The 21154-nt window shown below is 34.8% G+C and overlaps 1 long non-coding RNA gene across 5 annotated transcripts in view; it reads right to left on the bottom strand.

The window, feature by feature from the left end:
- LOC146544075 (uncharacterized) overlaps positions 1 to 20877 on the bottom strand; it is a 78715-nt gene extending 57838 nt beyond the window's left edge. For 2 of the 5 annotated variants that reach the window (XR_014884153.1, XR_014884157.1), the window contains exon 1: positions 17285 to 17965. This is a non-coding gene — a long non-coding RNA (uncharacterized LOC146544075). Of the gene's footprint in view, positions 1 to 17284 lie in introns of all 5 variants that reach the window. The other 3 variants (XR_014884154.1, XR_014884155.1, XR_014884156.1) reach the window with 3 other exon arrangements.
- Positions 20878 to 21154: the final 277 nt, after the last annotated feature.

The raw sequence follows: 21154 nt of genomic DNA, 5'->3' as shown, positions 1-21154 counted from the left end.
TCTGTTTTCCATTTCCTTTCCATTTCCTTTTATTACCATGAAGAAATCTAGTCATCTTGTTTCCCTGATGCTCTTTCCTATACTGTTGTTTTCAGAGAGGTAAGCAGAGCTGTCATAACCACTGTCTGTTCCCAAGGATACCTGAAGGAAATGTTTGATACTTGCAGGACTCTGGTCACATTGTTTTGACCTCTGGCTTCCTGATAAGACAAATGCATCGCATTTTCAGGCCTTGAGGATATTTGTATCTTTTTTTCCCTATAGTAAATGGCATTTTTCACATACAAACACAAAATTTATTTCTATCAATTATACAGCTTCTTTTTGGCCTTACTTTTTACAAGGTGAAGTAGGATATTTAAAATATTAAATATTTCAAAGAGAGAATTGTGATGGTGCATCAGTGGGATTTTAGTCTACTACTTTATTATTATTCTCACCTCCTAACCAAACTCTAAGTGGACAACATATTTCTTATTATGGACCATGAATAATAAGTCTTGTACTACAACCAACATTTTTTTTTAACTACAAAATGGAGTTTTGACTTATAATCTCTGATAGTGATCCATGGGCCAGACCTCTACAGTAAGATTGGTACAATTGAATTTTGTTGGAAAGTAGTAAGTTGAGGACAGTGCAAATATGAGGTAGTTAAGTTAACTAGAGGTACCCCACCATTTCCAAATTAAAAGAAAAAAAAATAAATTAGATTTTCTGTATAAGGAAGAAAAGTAACAAAGCTAACTTCAAGAGTCTTTGCTTGGAAAACAGCATCAGCTGAGGTATTGTCCATGCCAGTTTTCCTCTCTGTCCTATTGGGTCAAGCTTCAGTGTAAATAACTAAACATAATTAAGGCATAATGGACAGAGGACATAGTGGGCAAAGCCTCACTTCTAGGTCTGATGACTAAATTGAAGGAATAAATAATCTTTAGTTTTATTTAAAATGTCTAATCTTCTGCATTTTCCTCCCACTGCAGATCTCTCCAGACTTTACAATATGGAAGAAATCAGTAAAAAGATCACCGAAAAAAAAAAAAGCAACCTATGTTAAGTGATTCAGTCATTCTCTCTTTCCCTGTTTCAGAGATCTTGCACTGAAATTTAGGAAGCAGACTAAATTAAGGTCAGTACAAGTTATTTCATATTTAGTCATCTTTAAAGTAGTAATGAATTTGACAGGAGCTGTCATTTATTCTAATACTTCTTTCCCTCATGCATCTTATCCTCTGCAAGTCATTATTAATTTCAGTTTCCTCCTGTATATGAAAATAAAACATACCAGGTAATTTCAATTAATAACATTGAATGATCAGTTTTGATAATATAAATAAGGTAGTAAGGAGTTTAGAATCGGGTTCATTTTATTGCCTCTGATACCGCACAAATCTGAACGTAATAGCACTCTTGGTCATGACAGGTGATAAAAGTGCATTTGATCTGTAAACATGTTTATAATGGGAATAGTAATTCTTGTGATGATATTTTTTAATAGTTTTATATTTCTTTAAACTACTGTAACTTTTCACATTGCTATGCAAAAAAAATGTTACAGATTTTATGGTCTTGGAAGATAACTATTCCTAAAAAGATTGAGCAAATTTAAATGATGTATTGAGTATTTAGAAGATATTACTGGCTGTGTTTCCTTCATTCCTTTGCAAGGTGTAAAGAATGCCCTCAAGGGATATATTAGATGAGTATTTATCTGTTCGTTCATTCCTCTGCACAGATAACATGTCTTGAAAGAAATGATCAGGCCTCTTTTACTTTCATATCCATTAAGCAGTTTCTAATACAGAAAGACACTTCTGCTCATTGGCAGATGCCCTTATGCTAATTCTTTAAATTGAGCAGGAATTTCCCTGGGCATTGAATGTTCACCTCCTGAATCCATCCCTCACAAAATGACTTTAGTGAGAAGTTACTTAACAAATGTTCACAATCCAATTTTGCCTGTGATACTAAAGAAGGAAAAACAAATCAAAACCAAGTAAACAAACAAACAAACAAAAAGATGTGTAATATTCTTCTAAAATTTTCATTTTTAGGATAGCTCTTCATATAATTTGATATATGCAAGAAAATATATGCATATGTGTTTTGTCCTGAAATCAAAAAGACTTTGATTTGTGAAGCTGTTTTCCCAGAAGGTTAGCCTGGGCTCATGGTCCTTTCTACAGACTGATTAGTTTCTTTATGAGATGTTACCATATTTAGGAATACATAAGAACTTATGGGAATACAAGGTGCTATGTCAACTAATTATGTGGCATTTCTCAGCAGTAAAAAAGCAAACATGACAATGAAGAAAATATTTTCTTAAGTAGAACATAGAACACACACAAATTATTCCTCTATGTATGATATGGAAATGACTGTTGTAGGTCTGTGTAAAAATAGAACAGTAAGCAGTCTTTAATGTTTGACACTGGTAGGACAATAATATAGATTTCCTATACAAACAGCAAAGACAGTAACACTTTAAACAAACTTGGTTCAAATAGTTACTGCTATTCTGTTTGTGTGCATGTACTATACATGTTGACTGAAATCAAGTACCAGTGGGAAAACAAAATGCATTATTGACTGTTGAAGTTCAGTTTTCCAATCATCTGGGTCATAGTTTTGTGTGACCCAAATTCTGTCTTTTCCAGATAAAAAGATTGCTTGCTATACTTTTGGGGAATCTTTAATATTTTTTTCACCTTGTCTTTGTTGATAACAATATTTCCTCTTATTATAATTGGTATTCTTAATAAAGTGAAGAACTTTGCAAGAAACAAAATTCAACATCATTAGTAGAACATGCTAAAAAATTCTGAAACTTTCTGCAATTTCAATTTCAGCTTCTACTTTTTTTTTTTTAAATATATATATATATACTTTTTCTTACAGTTTCATTAGAAGAAATCCTAATATATTGGCCCCTACTTTAGAAAGGCCTTTGAAGTGTATACATCTGAAAAATTATAGCACAACAAACCAGATTCAAACAATAGCTAACATCACCTTAATTGAGGAGATGCAAGCTAATCATCCAGCCATACGTATCCAGCTCTCACACAGATCTGTCTGAAATGGTTTCTGCACTATATCTGATTGACAAAATTCTCTACTTAGTCCTGTCTGTTTGCAGGGATCTGGACTCTCTGCATTGTGGTATCAGAAATATCAGACTGAAATTATCAGTAGAAGAAAACATGGACTATTTTTCAGGGTTTAGAGATTGCATTTGTACACTTACAAAATCATGACTTTTGATACAGTCAGACACATTGAAAAGAATATTTGCAGAATTATAATGGATATATTTGATTAGTATTGTTCTCTGCCAATAATCTGGATTTGTAGAACTACTATCAATCCATTATTTTTAAACCTCACCCTTAAGATGAATAACTTGTTTAAGGCAAAACAAAATAAGATACCAGTGTGACCTTCAAAACATATGAAGATTACTAGAGTGCAAAGGCATAGTCTAATCTATATTTTAAAAGAAAGATTAATTTATTGTTATTATTTGCATGACTTGCTCTTCTTCTTCCTTATATTTTTTCCCTTTGATAACTGCTTAGATAGTGCAAGGAAGTATCACATATTAAAGTTGTTTTGTAGCACTTGGCATATTGGAAGTGTCTATAATGGGTCTTAGAAGGATTTAAGAATTTTAAGATAACAGTGAAAAACAAGTCTGCATTAGCAGAGGTAAACTGTTAGAAACTCTAAGGGTATTTTCACTTTGTGATGTTTCCAATAATAGATTAGTGTCTAAGTAGCAAGAAATTCAGAAAGGCATTACATATTTAATTTGCTGCTGTGGGCATGTAACTAATGAATTAAGGTACACAGGGATGTCTCTACTTCAAGTATAACAAATTTGCTCTTCTGCAAAGCCATTTTTTTTTAGTTAAGGACACTAGAGACTTACATAGAAATGACTCACATAAGTTTTTTTTTTATAATCATGAAACACTGTGACACTGCATGTCCATATTCCGTAGGCTTCCAATTTACACTTTAAGAAGTCAAAGACTATAAGTTGCAAAGCTTGTTTTGAGACATTTTGTGGATTTTTTTTCAAGTCAAACAAAGTTCTGTACAAAGAATGTAACCTGAATAATGCAAAAATTCCTAAGTAACAGCAGTGGATCACAACTAGTTTGAAAACTATATTTGTGACTGTCATTTAATTAGACAACTGAAAAATTGTTCATTTTTAGATTATAGGTAATATTAGGTTTATAAAACATATTGTTATGATTATATATATTAGGTTTATTATTATATTTACCATTAGTTTAGAAATGAAAATGATAATAATTAGCAGATTCAACTTATGCATCCAAGCTAACCATTCAATCTAACAAGTTTTAGCAGGATGGCTACATAAAAAGCAATCCTGCCTGAGCCCCCTTTTGGCATTAATATCCTGGGAAAAATTTGAACATTCTATTTTTCTACATACTTTTTTTGTTGTTGTTGCAGTAGGGAAAGAGTTCTATATCTTGTCTGTCTAGATATGAAACTTGAAATGCATAGTTTATAATTTATTTTCATTCTTATAAAGAAAAATGCAACAGTGTTTACCATTGTGTAATACTTTTGAAAATGCTCAGTTCTGATCTTTCTTTCTTTCTGCTGATGCAGCTTCTCATTACCTGAGTAGTAGGAACATCTGTGGGCACAAGCGTATGTTTTTCAAATTGACTTGTACAAATAATAAGCATAAAATATGCTTGCTTACATTAAGATTGCATCAGGACATACGAGTTAGTATGTATTAGAAATATTTACTTCAGAGCAAATAAAGTTGAAGTTAAAATGAATAAAACACAAATATTTACATTTTTACATAGGCTATGTACCAAGTGTCTAAATAGTCCATAAAGTAGATGGCTATTGTGTATAGCATACACTTATATTTCTTAAGACTTTTTACTTTGTATCTGATAGAGTCTGAAAAGAATACATAATTTGTAACATTTAACGCAGATAAAATGAACAGATCAATGCATATAGTAGTCTCAATACATTTAGAATAACATTTTTGTTTTACTCTGCTTAGTACATCCAAAGTATATTAATTTCTAAGGTTTTGCCATAGTGTTTGATTAAAAAATTAAAAATTGCCAAGACTATTACATCTATAAAAGTACAGCTGCTAATAATTTTGTGGAAGTATATCTAAAATATTTTGATAGATGATAAATTGGTGCTTTGTGTATGTTCTACATTGTGTTGCAGCTCATTAAGGTAACTAAGGTTGCTTCTGTTCGTTATTAAAAAAATTGAATGGTTGTAACCAGTGAAAAATAAATGATAACAGATCCATTTTCTCAGAAGATGTTGCAAAATAATTAATCAGTTATGCTGATCTTTTTTAAGATTTCAAAACTAACATGCATTTACTCAAGTGCCATGCTTCAATTCAAAGAATGAAAAACGGGCCTCAGAATCATAATTACTTGACTTCAGTGGTTTTATTTTCAAAAGTATAACTGGATGCTTTTGAGTTTTGGTCAGTAAGGGTCTTTTCAGTCATTGAATTATTGGTCTGTGTAGCTTATCTGTCAGGATTTTTTGTTTTTGTTTTGTTTTTATTATCCTTTGCTTCTAGTTTGCTAGTTTTGTGCTGGTTGTTCATACATTCTATTTTGGTTTTGCTCATCTTTACAATGTTTTTAAGATTTGCTGTCTCCATATGGAAAGAATTTGTTTACATGACATTTACAGCTTAGCTCTAAGAGCACATCTAAAAGCATCCTAAGATAAATTCGTGCACTCCTGATGCATTTTCAGTTAGCTACTGAAATGTTATAGGAATTTATAATTACCAACTTCTACAAAGAGAGTTTATTATCCTGTATCTTTTGTCCGTTAGCACTGTTGCAAATAGGAAAGTTAAATATCCTTCTTTTTTTTAGGAGACAATCTTCTATTAAAATGTTATTCCAGGACAACTCTAAACCATTAAAATCATCATTTCTTGATACCCACTTATAGAATCAAACTTTCTCAATAATTAATTTCCAAGAGCATTCCATAGAAGTGGTTGCAGAAGAGAAAGTAATTTCCATTTTCATGATTTGCATGAGCATCTTTGGTTTGTATTTTCAGCTTCAATAGCATACTTCAGTTCCTCAATTCAAATACAGCAATTAGAAACTATAGTGCAGTCTGAAGAAAAAGTACTAAAAAATAAGGGGGATCGACCTTCTTGAGTTTTCTCAAAATATTTGGATTTTTCCTAATTCTAGATAGGCTTCCAAACTCAGAAAGTGTCGGTCACATCAACTCAAGCACCTTGACTATGACTGTTATCTGGATTTAATATAATTGACAACATGTATCCAAGATCAAATACAGTCTATTATTCTTCCTCCGGCTCTAGTGACAGTTAATGAGGAATTATGAAAATTATTATGCAAAAATGCAGAGATCACTATTACAGTAGTCTTTGATCACTTTTTTTTTTTTTTTTTTTAAGGCTTAGAAAGTTCTTATTCTAAACAGTTCTTATAAATAAAATATTTTTTTTATGCTGTTATCTTTCCTTAAATAAAAAGCTTACTGTTGGAAGTTGTGAGAAAGAACTCATAACCTCCTTTTGGATGATATTAAATAGAAATAATTTGTTTTCTGTTTGCTGAGATTTATTGTAACTGATTCAGCTAAAAGCTCTAGCAAATCCAGATGAGATAAATGGCAAGAAAAGGAGTGAATAGGAAAGTGTCTTTTGCTTTTCGTGTGAAAATTCAACTCAGTTTAGTTGCTTTAGCTAGATTTATGAGAGAACGTTATCTGTGTTAACTATTCTTCATCTGCACCTGATTTCTGTGTATTAATAGGCTCTATTCCCATATTACTGTTTCTCACAGCTGTGGTACCAGGCAACTAAAATGGGAGCTGTCTTTTTGTTGCTGTTGTTTGTTTGTTTTTTGTTTGTTTGTTTGTTTGTTTCTCATAGTTTCAGAGCACCTTCCATGCAGGAACAGTTGTGTGATGCTAAAAGACAAAGAATAGTAGCATAAAATCTTGGGGGCGGGGACAGAAACAGCAGCTGAGTTGATGAGCCAGCTAAATATTACTTCAGTAAACAAAGTGACTGTATTCAAATATCAAGAACTAAAGGTTTTATCCAAGATAACACAGAACCTTAAATTACATTAAATTCTGTACTTGAGTAGTTGTTTTCATTTTGTATTTTTTGTTCCAAAATTTTACCTTGCTGTTATTAAAAAGAAAATTTAGCAATTAATTCTGAACTTGGGTTCTTTACATACAATCATATATTCATATATATTCTGCCTGCTCACTAAATAGAATTAAATATTTTACCTGAGCCGCATGAAGCTTTTTTATATCACCATGGGAATTTCTCAGCCATTTCACCTCTCAGGTGCTGGGGAGTCTGCTTCACCATATAGGCAATCAAACAAGATAAATTCAAAAAGATGATTCCAAGGGCTTGAAGGACTTATTTGACAATACTGCAGAGGGCAATATCTCATCCCATTTTAGCACACCTAGAAAGGTTATAATCTCTGTAAAATCGAATTGCATTACCTGGGAATTTTTGCCTCGTGAGTGACCTTTCCTGGTTATGGCATTTACATTTGCAATTACAGAAAATTGTCTCACCTATTTAACTTATATTTGTTTCAGTTTGCTTTTTTTTTTTTCTTTTTTTTAATGAACTAACAATCAATTATTTTCTAGGACACGTATAGTTTTAAGCTTTTTAAAAAAACAGGGAATTAGGTATTGAATCTGAGGGCTAGTAAGGTCCAGCACTGGATCTAAGACCTAAAAACATTCCAGCAGGAAGACTTTTACTTATCATTTCTGTTAGAGAGATATAGGCATATGAATTCATTATTTACCCCATAAATTCACTTTTTACAATAGAGGATCAAGGCTTTCTTTTGTAATTCTCTTCAAATGATTTTCCTGATATTTTTTGCCAGTTCAATTTTTAGTTAAATATTATCTCTGATTTATCATCTGAGTTTATTTGAGGTACTCTTATTAGATCGGTATCAAGACTGGCTAAAAATCAGCCCACTAGCAAAACTTGCAATCAGGTTAGCTAAAACAGAGATTTGAATATGAAGACTCTGTGCTGAAGAAAAAATATTTCAAATTGCTTCATAATGACTCTTCACCTTTCTCTTTCCTAAATGTTCAAATACATATTATTAAAAAGATCTTCTGAATAGTACTCTATTTCACCCTGCCTTTCCTTAATCTGTAAGAGATAAGAATCTCTTCCTGATGAAGTATTTAATAAATATTGGCTTTGCAGAAAAATACTTAAACTCTTTCTCTCAGAACAAATCTAAAAATCTTGCAAAAAGTGATAACAATCTGGTCATCCTCCCAGACAATTTTTGATCTCTTATAATCCTTAGCTTTGGAGTCTTTTCATTGGCTTCCATTGTAAGATTGGGAATGATAAAAACCAAACATGATGGACAGGAAACTGCATTAATCCTCACATAAGCTTTTATCAAACTTCTTAATCTCAAGCCTTTACAAACACTGAGAGATTTTTAAATGGAACTAGAATGGTACCAATTCATGTTGAAGGGAATTAAGTTCTATTTGTTTGTTTGTTTGTTTGTGAATTTGATTTTTATAGAGTATTACTTTTATCATTCTTTTAACATTTTAAATGGAAATATGTGCACAGAGTAAAACTAGAAAAAGTCTATTTAACTTATCAAACCTACCCAAAGAGCTTTCAGACAAAAGTGGCTGTGGTTTAAACATCATTATACATGCTTACAGATTTTTTTTTTTTTTCAGGCAACTTTTTAGAATGGAAATTAATGTATACTCATCCACTTTTCTTGTAGATAGGAGGAACATAAAGATTTTGTGTACTTCCGGTCTTTATTTCTTGACAGTATTTAGTGGAACGTAAACATTAAATTGTATCAGAGAAAGTGACATATTTATTCAACCTAAGCAAAATGAAGACCACTGTGACACTTTTTTTTGACAATTTTTTTTTTCTGACGAAATGGGTAGGAGGGAGTTGATGGAACTGATGGTGACATAGAGACAGTAATGCAACAGTTTTCTGAAAAAGGCTTCTCTGTGCCTTTACATTCAGTTTCAGCTGCTAATGAGGTGAATGGAGTTCTGACAGTTCAAAAAAGATTTGGCCCAACTGGTGAACAATTTTTACCCAAACTTTATTTATCCCCTTCATTTAATTGTCTTCAAACTGAACAATGTGACACATTTCTGTCACATTTCTGTCGTGAAACAAGCAGGATGGAAGATTCTGGCCAAGAATTTCAAGGCAAGATAGTAGGCAAGTATCAGTAGGGCACAAGGGATTTTGCTATTCTTTTACTGTTTTTCTGATTCTCAAATGTAACTAATTTACACAGAATCACAGAATCACAGAATTGTAGGGGTTGGAAGGGACCTCCAGAGATCATCGAGACCAACCCCCCTGCCAAAGCAGGTTCTCTACACCAGGCTGTACAAGTAGGTGTCCAGGCAGGTCCTCCAGGCAGGTATCTCCACAGAAGGAGACTCCACAACCTCCCTGGGCAATCCGTTCCAATGCTCTGTCACCCTCACTGTAAAGAAGTTCTTGTGCACATTTGTGTGGAACTTCCTATGCTGCAGTTTCTGACCGTTCCCCCATGTTCTGTCTCCATACACTGCTGAAAACAATCTGGCCTCACCACTCTGCTCCCCACACCTTAGATATTTATAGACCTGGATCAGGTCCCCTGTCAGTCATCTTTTCTCAAGGCTAAGCAGACCCAGTCCACTTAGCCTTTCTTCATAGGGGAGATGCTCCAGGCCCTTCACCATCTTTGTGGCCCTCCGCTGGACTCTTTCCAAGGGATCCCTGTCTTTTTTGTACCGGGGAGCCCAGAACTGGACACAGTACCCCAGATGAGGCCTTACCAGGGCAGAGTAGAGAGGGAGGATCACCTCCCTCGACCTGCTGGCCATGCTCTTTTTAATCCACCCCTTCTCATGCGTCATTGCTGAATAATAACAAAATTTAGCTTAAAAAGAGAAACATCACTCTCATTTTTAAGGAAGAAGGGAAGACTCAGGAAACTACAGGCCAGTGAGCTTCATATACGTACCTGGAAAGATCATGGAACAAATCCTCCTGGAAGCCGTATTAAGGCATATGCAAAATGAAGAGGCAATCTGGGCAAAACGTCATGACTTCACCAGAGGTGGATCATGCCTGACCAATCTGGTGGCTTTCTGTGATGAGTGACAGTATCAGTAGATGAAGGAAGAACAACTAACGTCATCTACCATGATTTCTTCATGGCACTTTCTTATCTCTAAATTGGAAAGGTATGGATTTGAAGGATGGACTATTTGATGAATAAGGAATTAGTTGGATGGTCATAAGCAGAGGGTTGTTGTCTACAGTTCTGTATAAAGGTGGAAGTCATTGATGTGTGATACCCCCGAGGAATCTGCCTCAGAACTAGTGCTCCTCAACATGTTTATCATTGACCTGGATATTGGGATTGAGTGACAATATGATGGCAATAAGCTCAGAAGTAAAATTGAATGGAAGGAAGGGATGCCACCCAAAGGGACCTGCACAAGCTTGAAAAGTGGGCCCATGTGAGCATAATGTGGTTCAACAAGGTCAAATGCAAGTTGTTGCATATGGGTCGAGGCAATCCTAAATATGTCGTACACATGGGAGGAGTCTGGAGAAGACTAGAATAAATATTCATTGGTAGCAACCCTACAGAGAGTAAATGGGAAATTTTGATGGACAAAAGCTAGATACAAGCCAGCAATGTGTGCTTGCAAAGAACCAACTGTATACTAGGCTGCATCAAAAAAGGAGCGGCCAGTAGGGCGAGGGAGGTGATTATCCCCCTCTACTCTGCCCTTTTAATGCCCCATCTAGAGTATTGCATCAAGGTCTGGAAATCCAACACTAGTAAGATCCAGAACTGTTGGAGAAGGTCCAAAGGAAGGCCATGAGAAGAGCAGGAGCACCTCTCCTACAATGAAAGACTGAGGTAGCTGGGTTTATTCAGCGTGGAGAATAGAAGGCTCTGGGAAGACTTATTTGTGGACATCCAGTACTCAAAGGGAGCTTATCAAAGGGAAGGGAACTGACTTTTTACATGGTTTGATAGTGAAAGGACAATGAGTAATGGCTTTAAACAAAGAGAGGTAAGATTTAGTTTAAATTGTCAGGGAGAAGTTTTTGACTGAGAAGGTGCACTGGCATAGATTGTCCATAGGAGCTTCGGATGCTCCACCCCTGGAGGTGTTGAAGGCCAGGTTGGATGGGGCCTGGGCAGCCTGATCTGGTGGGTGGCAGCTCCGTCCACAGCAGGGGGATTGGAACTGGATGAGTATTGGTGTCCCTTCCAACCCAAGCCATTCTGTGATTTGATGATTTAATGATTCTATGCTTACATCAGTGAATAGTCACTGAAAAGTTGAATTCCCATGTTTCTGCAGTGTGCTTTACCTGCTGACATTCTGAACTTCCTTTCCAATGTTTTTCATGACTTTAGCTTGAAATTCCCATCTGTAGCTGAGAAACTCATCTTTATTAAATTTATACTTAAACTTGAAATGTGGAAAGTTTAAATTTCAACAAATTGACATTTTATGTTGAAAAAAGTCCTTCATAAAAGAACTACTGAGTTTCTAACTACAAAATAGAGTTCACGACTTGACACACACTTGCAGCATGTCATAGGGGTTTTGTTATTTAAAGAAAATAACATTTAGTGTTTGATTATTCATATGAAATTTAAGATAAGAAGTCAAAATGAAATATCACGGTGATAAATACCAATCTAGAAAGAAATGGCAATAGGAATGAGTGACTTGAAGAGGTTAAATGCTAGGCTGACACCAATTCTCTACTATATCCTCCATGTGATATAAAAAGAAAATTCATCATCAAGATAGTATCATAACAACAAAAAGGATCAGGCAGGTAATAGTAAAGGTGAATCAAAAGCCATTGACAAGATTCAGATATCTTCTCACTTCAGCAAAAATTTCTTGTGAAATCCAAAAATATATCTCAAATTTTTAAGGTTTAAAAGAGATTTTAGATTTAAGAGATTTTAGTCATTAAAAAAATCTTCTTGATCATTCACTGAGGACAGAATTCTTCACTGACCACACTTGTATTTTCAGGTAATCTAAATTGAGTTCCAAGGCAGCCACTGCATAAATTCTCAGTCCCAAAGGCTGACAGAATGCCAGGAAAGTGTACTTGGTCTAATTCTGTTTTCATTTAACCTTGCAAAAAAGTACATTTTGCGATACTTATCCCATGTTTAGCAATCATTCTCCTTGTGCTGAGAATTCCTGGGGGCTGTCACATTGAGGAAAACAGAAGAACAAACACAAACCATTTGAATCTCAGATACAATTATTCAGGCTTGTAATTAATTGCCAGTAATGAGACCTGTCTCGCTATGTGACTCATGGAAATTGTTCTTCACTTTGTTTTGTGCAGATCTGTACAGGACTAGCTGCTTCTCTTGCTTCTGCCTTTCCTTTTCAACCAGGAGCGAAATTCTTCATATTTATGTGTTTCTTCCCTTTGTGGAAGCAGAAAGAATGTAAGAATAGAAGGAAAGGGAGTATTTTGTAAAGATTAGTGTGAAAAGTAGGCAGTTACTATGATGATGTAAGGCTACGTCAGATTCATTACAAGGCCAAACAAATGCACATCTGGACAGATGGATGATATACATATGACAAAGTAGATGCCAGAGGATCTGCCTTCCTCCCTTGAAGAGCCTGTCTTCTTAGCACAGCTTGTCCTCTTAGGAGAGATGCTCCACTCCTCAATGGCTGGACACCTTTAAAAAATTCATCTATGCCTTTCTTCATCAAATCTATTAAAAAAATTTCTTTCTTACATCTTTCTGATTGGTATTCTCTGAATTAAAAAAAAAAAAAAAAAAGTGAAACATCTCCAAATAACATTATTCAATCTATCTTTATGAGATAAATTGCCCTTTACTGTTTTCTCCTCCCATCCATTTAATTTTTTATTTGAACCTGGTGAGTATGAGTGCTGTAAATAAACTTAAGTAATGATCTTTCCTGAATGTATGCATCTTTAGAAAATAATACTGCATTCACTAAAGCTTTCTTTTGCTTTCCTGTAGTATATATTGAACGTGATCATACAAAAAAAGCTGAATGTATTTGGGAAATCCAATGATCATAATGCTGAAAATTTGATGCAGTTGGATTAAAGTACTGTAAGCATACATATTGCCTGAAATTCTGGTTTCTGTCTGAAGGGCTTAAGCTTCATGGCTGTGACGGTGACATTCCTGGAAGTTTTTAATTTCCCTTGGCATCAAGTTTCATTTTCTAAATATATTCCCTCCAGTGATGTCTTCCTTTTCCATCAGGATTGTGATGTCTTCTGACATTGGTAATAGAGGCAGAGTAAATTTTGGGGGGTGCCTTCTTGATTTATTGCTTCAGTATCATCTCATATTTTTAATTTTCACAGTTCTCCTTTAGGAAAAGATTCTTGCAGCCTGATCTGCATATTCTTATTTATGAACAAGAAAATTGCTTAAAGTGAAAAAATAATGTACTTATTGCTTATTCCTACCATATAAAAATCTAGATTTTCATTTTGTCCTTACATGTGTGGTTTTAATATGTCTATTTCTTAGCTCTAACTCTGTAAAAGCAGGAAAAGCAAAAGCTTTATGGGCGTTTTTCAAAGTAAAAAGCTGAGATTGCATTGTTCTTGTATGCCTTCCTAAGTCTCCTAAGCCAGTTCCCCATGGGCCAAGGACATTTCTGGAGACAGTATAGAAAAAGGAGAGGGCAAGAACGCTGAGACAAATGAAGAGGAAATAAACAAAATTCTGGAGGATGGAAAACATCAAGGATAAAATAAGGACATAGAAAGACTGACTCGGACAAATTGCAGTTCAGAGTAGGACAGCAAAAACATCTAATCATTGCTACTTGTCTTTCTCTTTTCCCAAGCAACCTACGGGCTTTCAGAACTGACCCACTTGATGAAAAAAACAGCAACTATCATCAATCATGCTGTTACAAAGTCAAATGTGGTAAAGTAGAAGCCTTCCCAGCATCATATGGTCACTGCATCAAAAGCTACAATACACATGTTCATGGACACAAGTAATTCATCATTTACAATACAATGGTACCTGTGATATAGGCAGATGAATAAAACAAAGATCTGCAGTATATGAATTGAATATACAACAGTAGATTTGTGTACTTTTAAAAGAGAAATATGACTATTCCCACTTGTATCTTTCTTCTTAGTTAGACTTTATCTAGTTTGTGGTTATAGTTGCTACAGTAAAAATAATATCCAAGAGGTCACCAGGTAGTGAAAAATTTAACATAATACCATGTAAATTACAGTCATATATCATGATTTCCCTAAATGTTTACAGAATGCCAGTGATACTTTCAAGAGAAGTATTATCTGTGGCAGTAAAATTCTAAAAGAATACTTTAAATTACCAATTATATAACATTTTAATGCATTTCTCTGGAGTTTAAACATTTTTAATGGGAGGGTTTTTAATAGTATAGCCTACCTATTTATTTTTCCTTTTTGTCTGATAGTTAAGAAAAATCATACACAAATATTTCATGCCAATTCTCTATTCATTTTGGGAAAGCATAGTCTATATAAGAGTTTTTGAATTGTAATCTTGAATATTTACCCACATGAAGACTGAAGTTATTCAGTGCATGCTCTTATGCAATCACAAAACAATCAGGTTCTTTTCTCAGGCTTTTAGTAGCTCTCTCCAGTAGAAAGCTGAAAGCAGTGCTTCAGAAAAACTAGAGAAAATGAAGAATCTGGATATGGAGCAAAGCCAAAAGTGATCTGAAAACCAGACATGCTGTTTAATTAAATATTTTAGGTCATAACTTCTGGCAGACAGCTGTGTGTTGCTTTGTAACCAGCTGATTACTGCTTTATTTGAGTGAACCGCACTGCAATGAAATAAGAGATTAAATGGAGTTTGAAAACACACGCACAAAAGAAAAAATGAAAAAGAGGGAAAAAGCAACATCTGTGTAGCAACCAGAAATACTGATAATTCATCTATTCATTATTATAAATGGCTAAAAGAAGGTATGTTTGTTTCGCTTTTTTAAAATTTGTTACTTGTTTTCTATTAAGTGAAGACCTGCACAGAAACAAAGGTTTTCACAGTTAAATTTCTTACTGAAATTATTCCTACTCAGAAACACTGTTTTATTTAGTAGGAAATGTACACATTTTTAATTTAATTTCCTAGATAACTGAAAAATGGGAAAAAGATGAAAATAAAAATATGGAAAAATATACATCCTTACTTATAACACAGACAGGAAAAGAAGAATTGAATGCACAAAATGTTCTTTCTCATTCTCTTGGATATTTTCTGCCAAATTCCTTCTGAAAATGTGAAGTGAAATTGTTTTCCTTTCCTTTTTTTCCATTAAAAACTGCAGCTGTAATCCCATTTACATGACGAAGTGAACAATTTCTTTTTGTTGTTGCCTTCATGTCCATTCATTTTGTTAAAGTAGCTAGAGGAATCTAAGGGCATACCTATAGACATATAAATAATACTCTAAAACTCTAAATTTTACTCTGTAAAATATGTGCGCACTTGTAGCCTGAAGGGTATTGGAACTAAGAGTAGAAACAAGAATATAAGTAGTCACATGTATTTGCACTCATTTTTACTGGATGGTACTCCCTTTGCTGATATATATGATGCCCTGATGGCTTTAAGTCATGAAAATGACAAGCTTGAATAATCTTGAAGCTTCCATCTTTATCTGATGTTACATTTTTCTAAGACAATCTACTTACTTTGTAGCCAGAATCGTAAGGCTTAGATATACTTGACAACCATAACAAAACACAAATTTCAGCACGTAAATTAGTTTTGACTTTAATGGCATTAAAACATGAGGCTGAAATGGCAGAAATACTATGTGATCCAGGAAGGGCAGTGAGAAGTAGGGTTTTCTCTAACAATTTTCATTTTAAGGAAACAAAATCACAGCACAGAACAATTACATGATTGTCTGATTAACAGAAAGCAAACTGTTATGACTATGCATCATTTGTAAGACACGCATATGGAAAGTGCACCAAAAACCTTATTCTACTTTCATGTAACTCTCTTTGGTTATACATATATTTTTAATGCTAGGATAGTTGTCCCTTTATTCCTTCTTGGAACCTTAATTTCCTGACCATTTACAGTGCCTGCATGCTAATTTTTTTCTGGAGAGGGCTGTGTTCTTGATTTAAGAAAAATTTTACTGCTGCACACTGTTCTTCTGATGGGATACAAAAACAAGAGATTTTTCAAAAATGACTTTTCAATCTTGTATTCAAATAAAAAATTTGGATGTTAAGTTTTACATTTAAAATGTTAAAGCTTTAATTTTTAAAAATTAAAAATAGTCATTTTTTATAGAAATAACTGAAAGCCATCCTTTTGAGACATTCACTGGTAGAAAAAATAGCCAGAAGACCTATCCTCATCTCCAGTTTTGACATCAGCATAGCCTTGGCTTTCTGGACTCCTTTGTATCTTGACTTAGTACAGATTTATTTTTTTCACTGTTTTTCTCCTAAAAGCTAACAAGAAAAACTGTGATGTCCACTTCTTACCAAATGAAAACATCAGGATAAAGGAAGTGTTGAGAGAAGCACTGTGCTGCATACCCCTACTTGCTGAAAGGAAAGCTGATCTTCTCTTACATGTGTCACTATAGAAACACATAGATGAATTTCAGTACTCCAAGCCTGTTAAGTGAATGTACTGTTAGGTTCAATTATCCATCTGGATTTCTGCGAATTTAATCCTACATATCAAAATATCGTTAGGACAGATAAAACTAAATGCTATGGAATGGTTTTGTACAACAGAATACTTTGTTATTTGATAAAATACAGAATATATAGGAAAATGACCGTGGGAATGGAGTTCTCAGGAAAAAAAAAAAAATAAAAAATGTAAAATGATATCTGAAAGAAAATACAGATACTAAGAAACAGACAAAAATGTTGGTATGGTGTCTCACTTCAATTTATAGGAGGGAGATGAGGTTCTTTCAATATCTCTATACCCGGCGTGAGATTAAGAAACAATGTTGGTCCAACCAGTTTATTATAAATCCTAATCAGGGAGACGGGGAAGGGAAGGAGGGCGATAGAAAAGATAGGAAAGAAGCAAGGATCGCGTAAAGCAGGGATAGTCACCACCAGGATCCAGCAGCGGTCCCATTGCACAACGTTTCGAAGGTCCGAGGCAAAAGCAGCAGGGACGGGGAGAGCAGCAGCGTGGCCGGGCTTGGGCAGCAAGCAGGTAGCAGGAAGAAGTCGCAGAGCCAATCTGGGAGGAAGCAGCAGGACTCAGGTAGCAGGCTCAGGAGAATCCGTCAGCATGCAGGAATTCCGTAGTGAGGAATCTGATGGCAGACACCTTTGTTCTTCTTCAGCATTGTGGTAGAGTGCAGAGCAAGTCCAGGAGGGAGAGAGGCAGGTTGTGAGGCTTCTCATGGCAGAAACCTCTTCTTCTTCATGAGAAATCTGTTGTCTCTGTTCTTCTTTTCCTGCCTACGTGACATCCCTGGGTGCTTGAGCAAGAGTCATGTCAGTACCCCCTGAGATGGCCATCTTCCTCGAGATAAGCCCACACAAAAGACCACTTCACGGCTATTAAGCTGCAGCTTATCTCTCTCTCGTTGCCCCTGGCCTTGTCCATCTGTGTCCCTCAAAGGATTTCACAGCCCTTGCCCAGGACTTGTCCATCAATGTTCTCCAGACAAAGGATTTCTCAACCCTTGCCCAGAACTTGCTTGGACTTGTTCATCTGTGTCCCCAGCAAGCTTTGAGACAATGATGTAAGAGAATAATCTCTTACATATGGTAAGGTACATGCTGTCTTCTTATTAGCTTGCCAACCTAATCTACAGCTACACAAAGCTCGTTGTTAGCCACTTTACCTTGCTGAGATACAATTTCAGAGTTAGTTTGGTAATGTGTGCGTGACACTGTGGGATTTAATTGGTGGGTTTCAGTACAGTAAATGCAGCAGTCTGCATTTGTGAGAAGGAATAATGAAAAAGGGACTTGAAATTGGAAACAAAAAGGTAGTAAATTCAAAATATTGGGAGGGGAAGGTGTCTTCACAACAGTGCTCCAAGAGTTCTCCAATAAGAGAGGGAGACTGCTCTGTTTGAGATGGGAAACATCAGCAGAGGAGAGAAAAAGAAATATTGACAAAGACACTGTTACCAGTCATTGACTCAGGACAGCTGTAGTAACAAAGCCAGAGACAAAAACAGGTGCTCCCAGTCAGAGTAGTGAACCCAACATTACCAGTACAAGAGAGAGAATGTCTCTTTAATGGTATCTTTGGATTTGTTAACATAAAATAGCTGAGGCAAACTTCAGTCCATCTCCCAACAGTATTTTTACTTCATAACCCCACTAGTAAAGTTTATCAAAGATTCTGCCTCCTGGAAAGGAGTCTGATCAATAGAACATATTTTTTAAGTGACTGGTTAATACAAGAAGAAAACTACCATTTAGTGTTTCTGTATCACGTTACGTTCATGTTGTTGCACACACACTAATTAATAAACAAAAATAAAAAAAAGTAAAAGCTTCCTTTCTTGGTAACTGCTATTCCACAGCATTAACAGCAGTTTTTATAGCCATTTTAATTAATAAACTGAAGATCGCTCCACTACTGTAGCTTGCCTTGTTCTCCTGCCACGTATATGTCTTATGCATCAGTAACAGTACTCTGATTGCACAGTATTCTGAATATTTACCAATACTATCACTTAGAAAACTATCACCCTTGTCTCAAAGCACTCAGAGATGTGTACAGTTATGCCTTAGTGACTAAATGTCTCAGACATAATGAAAAGCAAAGAAATCATTCACAAAAGAAAAAACTGATTGAAGGGGAATAGGATTTTCTGTAGGGGATGAGCATTTAGCAATGAAATAACATTTTAAAAATTAAAATAACTCCCTCTAAGTGCAGGACAGTGTCTTCAATACTGTAAAAAAGTAGAGGAGAAGGAAAAGAAGTACTTAACATGAGGGAATAAATGCTGCCGCCCTGGAGAAATGACTGCCTGTTGCCTTACACTGTCTTCCATGAATCTGCAGATGACAGGGTGCAATTAACTGTCACTAGCGCACTTTCAAGTTTGGCCAAGGCCTGTGCTGTAAAACTATACCAGATAGATGATGTAGGACTACTCATTTAAATAGAATATCCAGGTTCTTTTAATTTAAGGATTGATCCCACAGGCCTCTATCCCTGGAGTAAATCTTTGCAAGTATCTTACTGAATCTCTGTCACTAGCCCTTACCTTGGTGCCAAGAATTGATATTATGAGTATTTCAAACAGAAGACAGTGGTTGCTCACATAGTGTAATAAAAAAACCATGTAGATAGGGAAGGAGGATAGCTACGTAAACATGAAGTATGGAAGGTTGAATAAAGGCAGCAAGAGAAATACTTTAAGTGCTTAAACAAGTAATGAAATAGGGGTGAATAAGAGTTTCAGGAAAGGAAGGAGATTATAAGACAGTAAAATTAATGAGCAGCTAGAAGGTGAGATTAAGTGCATTAAATGGAAAAGAATTATTTTTAGTATGAAGTTTTGAACTGCCAATATGGCAATTAACGATTCTGATTCAAAACAAAATTTCAGACTTCTGAGGTTCACCTGCTTCTAATATTACAATACAGTATATTCAGAAAGTGTCTGTCAAAACTAAAACTGAAACATTAAGAGATACAGAGGTTTTCACCATTTTGGTTGTTTTTGTTACTGTTTTTAAGTGTATTGCTATTATAAAGAAGCACAATGTCTGCATTTTTAAAAGTTCTAAGTTTTCACTCAGCATTACCCATTAATTTGTAGTGAAAATGTATATTACTTCAAATACCCCTAAAGGAGATCATTGCCTCTTAATTCTGTGTAGATCAGTAAGCGGTTTTAGCATAGTTAATACCTTTGCATTCAGAAAAATTCATTGAAGCTGGGGACAAAAATACTGAATATAAAAAAATTATAAATTTCCGGCCCCCATGATTAGTTTTAAAAATATCAATTGGATGTCAAAGCAATTTAAGATCTTTACCAAGTAGCTTTACTGTAAAACCATTTGTTTTTAATTAATCTCATGACAATGGAAGATGAGAACAAAGAAAGAAGGAGCAGTGAGGGAAATGGTAATGCTGGAGGCCAGAAAATTACTTCTGAAAAGCCAGGTTATGGGAAAGACTGAAGATCCACTTAATGTACAATTAAATATCCCTTTTAACAAATAAGGCAGATATAATGCCAACAAAAAGAAGCAGGACTTGTTTAGTACAAAATATGCAGAATGAAATAGAACCTTCTTTGATGTGAAGGAATGAAACAGATTTCTGAAATCGCATTATCTCAGTCTAAAAAGAAAAGGCCTCCTCCCCAACACAGTGAAATGTAAGAAATTTAAAGAGAGAATAACAACAAAGACTAGATTGAACCTAAAGTCAAGTCTATCTATGGATATAACTGTGAAGGATTATAACATAAAGAGACTGTCCAGAGTGGCAGACAGTAATACATCTGAAAAGAACTGAAGCTTCTGGTTTTTGCTTTCTTATTAATTAAAGTTCATGTAAGTAGATAAATAAAACCGAAAGAATAAAAATGTAGCTATAATGCAGGGAGAGACACTGCAAAAAGATTGGAGGATGACAGGGAAATGCAGATTATTTAAATGCTTCATTTTGTTTTAAAGCCTTTATGAAATTGTATACATACACATACACAAAAATATATAAACATATATATATATATATATAAAAATAAAAGTTCAAACCTGACTTTCCCAGCAGCATACGCTGAGTGATATACATTTGCCAGGATATATTCTCTAGAAATTCCTTGAAAGGATTCTAGTATAACTATCTTTTTCTGACTCTAAAGTAACTACGAAATGAACTCCAGGGTATGCTTGGAGATGTATTTATTTTGTGAGACATTTGAAAAGAATAAAAGTTCTTAGACTGCTGCTTCTAATTCAAGTGTAAGCGTACAGTCTGTGATCTAA

The sequence above is a fragment of the Meleagris gallopavo genome, chromosome 6 (genome assembly GCF_905368555.1).
Source record: "Meleagris gallopavo chromosome 6, MGAL_WU_HG_1.1, whole genome shotgun sequence".
Taxonomy (NCBI): Eukaryota; Metazoa; Chordata; class Aves; order Galliformes; family Phasianidae; genus Meleagris; species Meleagris gallopavo.
This window is presented reverse-complemented; position numbering and strand designations above follow the sequence as displayed.